The following is a 9,511-nucleotide window of genomic DNA, read 5'->3' on the forward strand; positions in this document are numbered from 1 at the left end:
TTGATATTTTTTTTGTTATTGTGATTTGAGTTCCGTTCAGATTTGTCTTCGTTTTGTAGGTTGTGGAGCTGTGGTGGACATAATTTGTTTAATGTTAATTTTACGAAGCTCTCAAAAACCCTTAAAGTGTTATGCTTGGATTTCTAGGTGAATATTGACGTGTGTGAATATATATATATATATATATATATATAAATATAAATATAAGTAAAAGTTACACACAAATCGGGTTTTAAAATAGGTTTTCACCTGCAACTAAACCACACACGAAAGGCAAGTGTACCTATCATTTGTAATAAAGTGTCGGTAAGAACTGAGTATCAATCCATGGACATGGCAACTTTCTAGTACTAAATCTTTGTAAATGACCAACCGAACAAATAAATCTTGATTTAAATATTTAACTAATTAAACTAGCATACAATGAAAACAAAGCAAGTAAAAATACAAGAAAAACAATCAATCCAACAAACTACCTAGACAATAATCCACTCTACTAACATGACAAAATAGCAATGATATGGTAAAACATCATGAATCTGAACATAAATACTATATTACAATAAAGCAACCTAATACTATGCAACATCCTACTTTTGGTTATTATAATAAAATAAATTTCGTTATTTTATAGTGGGTCGTTATCGGTTTAGATAAATAGAATACGAGTTGGGCTAGTGTTGGGTAAATGAATATGGGTTACGGACTTGGGTTAGGAAAGAAAGAAGGAAAGACCATGGGCTTAAGCCCATGATCCATAAATATATAAATCGTTAATATCCATTTAATCCTCATTCACACATATTCTATACACCACCCAAAACACACACTTAAGATCTCTCTCTAGTTCTTCCCTTTTCTCTAGCCGAAACCGAGAAGGAAACCGAGCACCGACCCGAGGTAATGATAGTTTAATATTGTATGAGCTTAACCAGTTAGATATAGTCACGAAACGAAGAGCCGACACCGTTAAACCGTTTAAGTCATGAGATTCGGGTGGAATCGGGTATAAACCGAACCTATGATGAGCTTAGGGGTCACCCTAGCTCAGATCTGGATCGAACGGGACGAAAAACGAGCTAAAACTCGTTTTTCCGGCGGCTTTCCGGCAATGGCGGCGCCGGAAAAGTTAATACGAGGTAAGGTGTCAGGGAATGTTCTGACATTCCCTGACCTAACCCTAATTCGCTGACGGAGGTCTAACGAACTAGCTTTGATTCGTGTACTAATTCGTTAAGGAAAGACTGACGAACTAGCTTCAGTTCGTTAAGTTCAATTCGTCTGTTGACCAGTTCGCTATAAGGTTTAATTCGTTATGAGGTGTTTGATCCCATGTGTTATCACTTGTTCTAATCAATATCTTAGATCTGATCCAGATCTATATGTTAATATTAATTATACGGATCTAACTCTTTAATACCTTAGTTCGATTGTTATGTAATATATATTATCAATAAGATTAACGTGAAGCTTGAGAGAGAGAGAGAGAATACTTTAAAAACTTTCTGAATAATGTTAATTCTCTCAAAACTTCAACATTTTACAAGTGAACAGTGGTTCACTATTTATAGAAGACGATCTGGTTCGCTAACATCCCCTAGCGAACCAGCATCCCCTTCGTTAACTAAATTAACTTAACGAACCACCCCCTGATTCGTTAACATCCCCTAACGAATCAGGAGGGAATATATTATAAAGTCCTAGTTCACTAACATCCCTAGCGAACTAGACTTAACCCTAACGAACTAGTCTTAGTTCGCTAACATTCCTAGCGAACTAGACTAAACATAACGAATTAGATAAATAAACATTAAATATTACATTAAAATAATCAAATAAACATTAATGATAATTACAAAGACTCTAGATGCAAAACCGTGCACTAACAGACACCCCCTCGTCTTGAGCTCTTTGTCTTTAACTTATTTGAAACGCTTTGTCTGCCAATCTCTGCAACTATGAACCCATGTTCATGGCATACACGAACGACACGTTGAAATTGCATAGCCAGGTCGTAATCTTCTTGGCGTTCAAACAAAATCTGCTTCCTGTGTAGCACGTCATTGTCTGTCTCTGATAAATTAACCAACCACATTGGATCGATTATCTTGATGAGCTCAGTCTGTAGTCCTCGACCACGAACAATAACAGCCTCGCCAGTACGATTGTCATAGTACCAACGGTTGAAAGACAGATAAATATCTTGCGGCATTGTCTTCACAGGAACTCTTTTCATTGTCTTTGGTGGCTTCACTTTCAAGACAAGTTTCTTCCAGCCGGTCCTTGGATCAATCTCATCAGTACGTTTACGTCTAGGAACCTGGGGCTTGAAGAACTTGAAGCCATGATTGACCTCGAACAGTAAGTGTTGATGAAACCACTCAGCAGTTCGGTTGCCCCCACGATTGATAAATGGACGTCTCGCGAGGGTGCGTACATCCCAACGCGGTAGTGTTAGAACATCCATTATCCTCTCGTAATATTGCACACCTTTTTCCCATTTAACAATACATACCTTAAGGTCTGAATCATAGAGCCAGGAGACAATATCACCATGTACCTTAGAAACAGTCTTGAAGGTAGTCATTTGATTTGCCTCAATCCAAGCAGCAGCGGTATCCTTTCTTTCTTTATCTACATATCGAAAAGCACTGATGATCTTACCCACTTTCTGGCGTTTGAACCATCTTTCAATGTCATCATCAGTCACTTCTTTGAGTGAAGGAACCGTTCGCTGCATAATCTTCTCCAAATCATCCTCAGTTTCTTTAATTACGTCTTCATGAAATACCGGAGCACCTTGATTAACATTTGCGTGTTGATACAAGTCCGGATACTCATCAGCTGTAACGTCCTCCATCTCAATCTCCTCGTTCTCATAAATAAAATCTGTATTCATAAATAATGGATCATCTTCCATTTCGTTCTCATTGATCACTTCGACATCGGGCTCAGCCTCTAATGCAGTCAGCTGATCGTCATTTAGCCCAAGTAGAATCGATATCTGCTCCCTTGTCAAAGATCTAACCACAAACTCACCGATCTGTATCTCATCTTTGTTCACCATACTTCTAACTATCCCCAATTCGTCAATAAATATCACCGTGTTAGCCTCAATCATTTCTATCGGCTTGGCAGCTGTTGGATCTTGAAATGAAATTATCTGCTTGTTTGAATCATCAGCGCCACTCACACCAGCACCAGAGGATGAACCATGCGATTGTTTAGGCTCACCTCCTGCATCAGACTCGTCAGGATCATCATCATAATTTTTGAGTTTCTTGAGGGCATCTTCTTTACAAGTTAATTGTAAAATTAACTCATCTTGTTCTTTTAATTTCACCCCCTGAGACTCAACAATCGCACACAACGACTTGGTCTCCTTCTGACAGAACGAAATGTAACTCATCATTTTTCGTTGATTCTCCATGAGTCGTTCTTGATTGAGTCGGTCAGCTGCCATTTGATTTTCATATAAGTGTAACAGATTAAGCAGCATTTCCGTTTGACGTCCAGGTGACAAATTGTATACAGATGGATGAACTGGTTGAATGGGTCCCTGAGGCCGAGTGATTCTCATGAAAGAGACATCACTAGGCAGAGGCGGAGGAAAAGTAGTTGTTGGCAGAGGAGGAGGTCCCATTGTAGTGGTGGAAGAAACAGTTGACAGCACAGCAGGAGGCCTCGGCATCTCGGTCAACGCCGTTTGAGGAATCAAGCCGAGCCTCTCATGTGACACCATCGTCGTTGTCAAGGTGAGCATCGGAGTGCTAGTAGTTAGCGGCACCGCCGAGCTTTGAGTAGTTGATTGACGAGGTGGTGGTGCACCAATAATTACACCAGCCCCAGAGGACACACGGGGCTTCTTTGGTGGCTCATTAGTAGCTACAGCCTTACCTTTTCGTTTTCTTTCTTGCTGAGCTTTCATGGTGGCAGCTAGAGCAGCATCAACTGCATCTTGTTGTTCTTTTAGAGCTCGCTCACCAGCTCCATCATCACCATCACCATCGTTACCATCATCATCCCCACCATCATTGTTCCCACCTTCTCCCCCTTCACGCTCGGAATCCGAGTCATCATGGATCCAGCGCTCATTAGGAGGACATACATAATCTGGATTGATTATATGACCAATCATCCTTTTGTCCTGTGGCTTATCCTTTCGATAAATCAACATCCGATGCACCGTTTCAGCTTTCATATGTTCCATATCAAGAACATCGTTCACCAACGATCGATCAATCACCAAATCCGGTATCAAATCTTGAATAATTAATTGTAGAAAGCGTGGATACATCAAGAACTTCTTTGACGGTAGAGTTTGCTGAACTTGCTCTTTAAAATGTTCAAAGATGAGTTCTGAATAGTTAAATGGCTTGTTCAGGATTAAAGCCACAAATGCCGATTGTAAGCTCAGTCTACATTCATCGAAACCACCGCGACGTCCACTCAAGCAATGAAGCAAGACATGCAGCAAATACTTGTAAGGTGGACACAACCCATTCTTGTTCAACATGGACCGACGAATATCACCCCCATAATTTAATCTTGTGAATAACCCCCTAACCAGCGTCCTGTCAAATTCACTCGGGTAATCGTCACTGTCGTCAAACTTAAGTACCCGACGAATGACCTCAACATCAATCGTGATCGGAAGCTGATTAATTGTAGCTTGAACCCAATTACTTTCCTCAACATAAATTGCCGTGTTCCAGAACTGCCTGATTATACTAAGATACACCTTAGGTTTAGCAGTGATTGCATAATGTATCTTCGAACGACGTAAGAAATTCAACATAGCTCCGAACGTCCTTAAATCAGCCACATCATGATCGACATAAGCACATATGTTGTGCTTCTTATCGAACGGTAATAGAATCATTTCGACTTGTTGAGCTTGTTGTGGTGGTTGTCCTTGTGGTTGTTTCTGTGACGGTTGTTCTTGTGGCGGTTGAATTTGTTGTTCTTAATCAGCCATTGTTACTATATAAATTAAAAAACCGTATATAAGAATAGATAACATGCAATATATAAAAAAAATATATGTATTTAATCTAGTTACGCGTATTAGACGATTTAAATCTTTTAATTAAATTAATTGAATATTCAATTTAGTTAACTAATTATTTTTATTTTTATTATTTTTTTTTAAATGTCATTCGTTAACAGTCACACTGATTCGTTATACAAAGATAACGAATCAGGCGATTCGCTATCAAGTAAATAATTTAACGAACTGGACTTAGCGAATCACTAATTAATTTTAACGAACTAAACTCTAGTTCGTTATATTTTAAACGAAACACACTCTGATTCGTGTGACATCTTATTCGCTAAGCTAGTTCGTGAAAAATCTTAACGAATTGGACACGAAACAGTTCCAATTTGCTAAGATTAACGAATGGTCAAAATTAAGACTTTTTCTTTGACTTCACAAAGTCAAGGTCAAAATTAACATGAACAACAATAGTCAATCATCTTAAACCCAGATTCAATTAGGCCATAACCATCGTTGAACTAACACGATAATCAACTCGTTGAGCTCGGAAATACATTGGTGAATGTAGGTGAATGAGATTGAAACTCATTACCTATATGTACTAAGGATCAACGAACCAACAGTAACCAGCAAGAACACACAACAATAATTAACCCAGCAAACAATAATCAAATATTGATTAGAGTCCACCAAGGGTATCGGAAAGTGATTCCGATCAAAATAATATCAAAATCAGACAATTAATAACATAAATTATACACAAACGAGTTTCAAAAGTTCAAAACCCTTAAACCTCTGAAATATCATAATTTAACTATCAATACATGACCATTGTTGACGAAATTGATATCGCCTAGATCAGTTATACCTTAGTCACTCAAATTGATCTTTGAAATGTTAAAACGTAAAGATCGAAAATATCAGAGAGAATTTGAACAGTTTCTTAAAAATGAAGAAAGAAGACGAACAGTGTAATCCTATTCGTTATCTTGTCTTATATAGCGATAAACGAAACCCTAGGCACAACTTGCACGAATCAGACGATTCGTTTAACTTAAAGTTAGCGAATAAGCCCATTCGCTAACTCAATTCGTTACCTTATGTTAGCGAATCACAATGTGATTCGTTAAATTAAAGATAGCGAATCAAGACCCGATTCGTGTCATGATTCGTTAAATATGTATAACGAAGGGATGATTCGTTACAGAGTGCGGAAGCGAATTAGGTTAGCGAACCAGAAGTTAGTTCGCTAAAAAATGATCTAGTTCGTTAACCATACATAACGAATTGAATTTTAGCGAATTAAAACCTTTTATTTAATTTTAAATTAAATAAATAAATGAATAAATTAAAGTAACAAAATTAAAGAATTAAATTAAATCAATAAGTTAAATTATCGAGAAACCTTTATATCCCGACAACCTAATACGTTAAAATTGTTTCAGATTTCCGAAACTTAACTAAAAATTTAATTAAATGTTTTGAATAAAGAAGATGAAAATATTTTTAGTATTTTGTAAAAATTTAAAGAATTAAAGAATGTATTTACAGAAGAATATCTGAGCTATTAAAAAATAGACAATCTTTTTGTATTTTTCAAAGATCTTATCAAAACAGTACATATTTTTGTAATTTTGTCGAGTTTGAGCAGAGAATCATATTGACCAAATTGCCCTTCCATCACAGTTTTATATTTCAGCGATATTATGACTGGCGATAAGTCGGTCATTGGTATTGTTGTCCACATAAATCTAATAACACACATTCAAGTATTTTTGTGATATGATTAAATAGTTCAATTTAAAGCACAGAATATCAGAAATTATCAGCCTCTAATCTCACTTCAAGCTTAATTTGATTTTTGCCAATCACCCCAACTTGACTTAAACCATTATATTGTTGATCAAAATTTTTGATACCAATTGTAAGGATTTTGAGCAATGCATCAAGTTTCCTTTACCGTGAGTGAGTATGCACGAGTCCATCTGTCGGCTTACATAAATTGTATCCCCTGGGGTCCGTTTCTTAATGGTATTAAGACGCACGCAAGGGAGGAACAATTGTATGACTAACAGCGGATTTTGATCAAGTCAGTAATTTAAATTGTACAAGGTACAGCGGTGATCAAGTTTAATGATTTTAGGTTTGCTCTAGAAAGCGAGTGAAATATTCATGCATATGAATACCCAGATGGTTAAGCCGCATAAAGACTCACAGTGTCCAGAATCTTAACGCTTGTTATTTGCTTTATTTGATTTTTGGGTAATCAACAAATATAAGGCTTGAGTATGACTGGTTATTACATTTCTGCCATCCTCACCAAGACTTTTGCTAGAGATTAACACCCCTTTTAATTTGGCTTTTCTTTATGTTATATCACATACTTTACTCTACTGGGTTGTTTTAAGACCTACCAATGCACCAATACAATTAAGCACGCAGTATTTTAAGCGTACTTTTTGCTGAACTTGGGGTCAAGATAATCAATGTACTATCATGTTCCCTTTTTGCTTCAAAAACTCAAAATTTTGAGGAGCATAAAAAAAAATAAAGATAAATTTAATCGCCCCAGTTAACTTAAGAGAATAAATTAATGGCTAACCTTCAATTCACAAGTGAATCATAGGACCAAGACATGCAAGCATGCTTCACAAACTTAAATAACCGACATAATTTTCAGCGAGAAAATAATCTAAAAATCTTTTTGGTTTTTCTCTGTACAAACTTTAAAAACACAATATTTTTGTCTTTTTCAAATTTCTTACAAACGAAATAAACTTCACAATAATTTTGGATTTTTGAATTTTTCTGTACAAAACATAAATCACATTCTTTTTAGATTTTCAAAATTTTTAAAATGTTTTTGATTTTTAAGGAAAAGACAATTTAAGAACAGAAATCACAATATTTTTTGGATTTTGAATTTTTTTTTTAATGTTTTTGGATTTTATCTATACTAACGAAAACACATTCTTTTTGTATTTTCTAGATTTCTCCCCCTAAAACCTAAAACATAAAAAAAAATAAGACTAAATCTATAAAGCAATTAAAACATAATTATCCTAATTTTAGGATCTCAGCAAGGGTCTTCAATCCATTTAAACCAAGCAAAAAAGTAAAACGTGTTTTATCAAACGCTTTGGTAAATAGATCGGCTTTTTGAAAATCTGTGTGCACTTTCTCAAGATCAATTAATTTCTTTTCATAGCAATCCCGTATAAAATGATATCGAATCTCGATATGTTTTGTTTTAGAATGTTGTACGGGATTCTTGGTGATACTTATAGCAGCAGAATTATCAATCAAGATGGGAGTAGTAAGAAACTTCAAACCGTAGTCGCGAAGATGTTGTTGTATCCACAGAACCTGGGAACAGCAACTCGAGGCTGCAACATATTCAGCTTCAGCGATTGAAGTAGAGACCGTTGTCTGCTTCTTACACTGCCAGGAAACAAGCCGGTTTCCTAAGAATTGACATCCTGCAGTCGTTGATTTGAAGTTGATCTTGCATCCTCCATAATCTGAGTCTGAGTAGGCGGTAAAATCGAAAGTATTATCTTTGGGGTACCATAACCCGATGTCAGGATTTCCCCGTAGATATTGCAAAATACGCTTGACCGCTGCCAGGTGAGTCACTCGGGGACTTGCTTGGTACCTAGCGCACACACAAACAGCAAACATTATGTCGGGTCGAGAAGCAGTTAAATACATTAGAGAACCAATCATAGCACGATAAAGGGTCGGATCAACGGTATCCTCCAATTCATCCGGTGATAAATTGTGACCCTCTGGAAGAGGAGTTGAAGGGATTTTTCCGGCAGTTATCTTGAATCGGCTCAAGACGTCGTTCACATATTTAGTCTGATGAATGAAGATTCCCTTATCAGATTGATGAACCTGCAGCCCTAAAAAGAAATTCATCTCTCCCATCGAGCTCATTTCGAACTTTGTTTGCATGGACTTCTCGAATTCCTTACATAAAGTGTCGTTTGTAGACCCAAATATAATATCATCAACATAAATCTGGACTAGAAGAAGATCATCACCAACAGTTTTATAAAATAAAGTGCAGTCAACAGTTCCTCGTTTGAAGCCATTATCAGTCAGATGGTCGGCGAGCGTGCCATACCAAGCTCTCGGGGCTTGATGTAGACCATACAGGGCCTTGTTTAAACGGTAAACACGGTCTGGATAATCAGGATCTTCAAAACCAGGTGGTTGTTGAACAAACACTTCCTCATGTAGTTCACCATTGAGAAAAACACTTTTAACATCCATTTGATAGACCTTGATATTCTTGTAAGCAGCATAAAGCCAGGAAGATTCAAATCTACTCTAATCTTGCAACTGGAGCATATACCTCAGTATAATCAATACCCTCTTGCTGATGAAAACCTTGCACCACTAGACGTGCTTTGTTTCTGACAATCACCCCTCGATCGTCTTTTTTACATTTAAATACCCACTTAGTCGGAATAGCTTTCTTGACTCTAGCAGGTTTGTCTATTAAAT

Source organism: Bidens hawaiensis, unplaced genomic scaffold (assembly GCF_021521415.1).
Source record: "Bidens hawaiensis isolate Kalapana, Puna unplaced genomic scaffold, B.hawaiensis_p1.1 tig00035988_1, whole genome shotgun sequence".
In the NCBI taxonomy this organism is placed as follows: Eukaryota; Viridiplantae; Streptophyta; class Magnoliopsida; order Asterales; family Asteraceae; genus Bidens; species Bidens hawaiensis.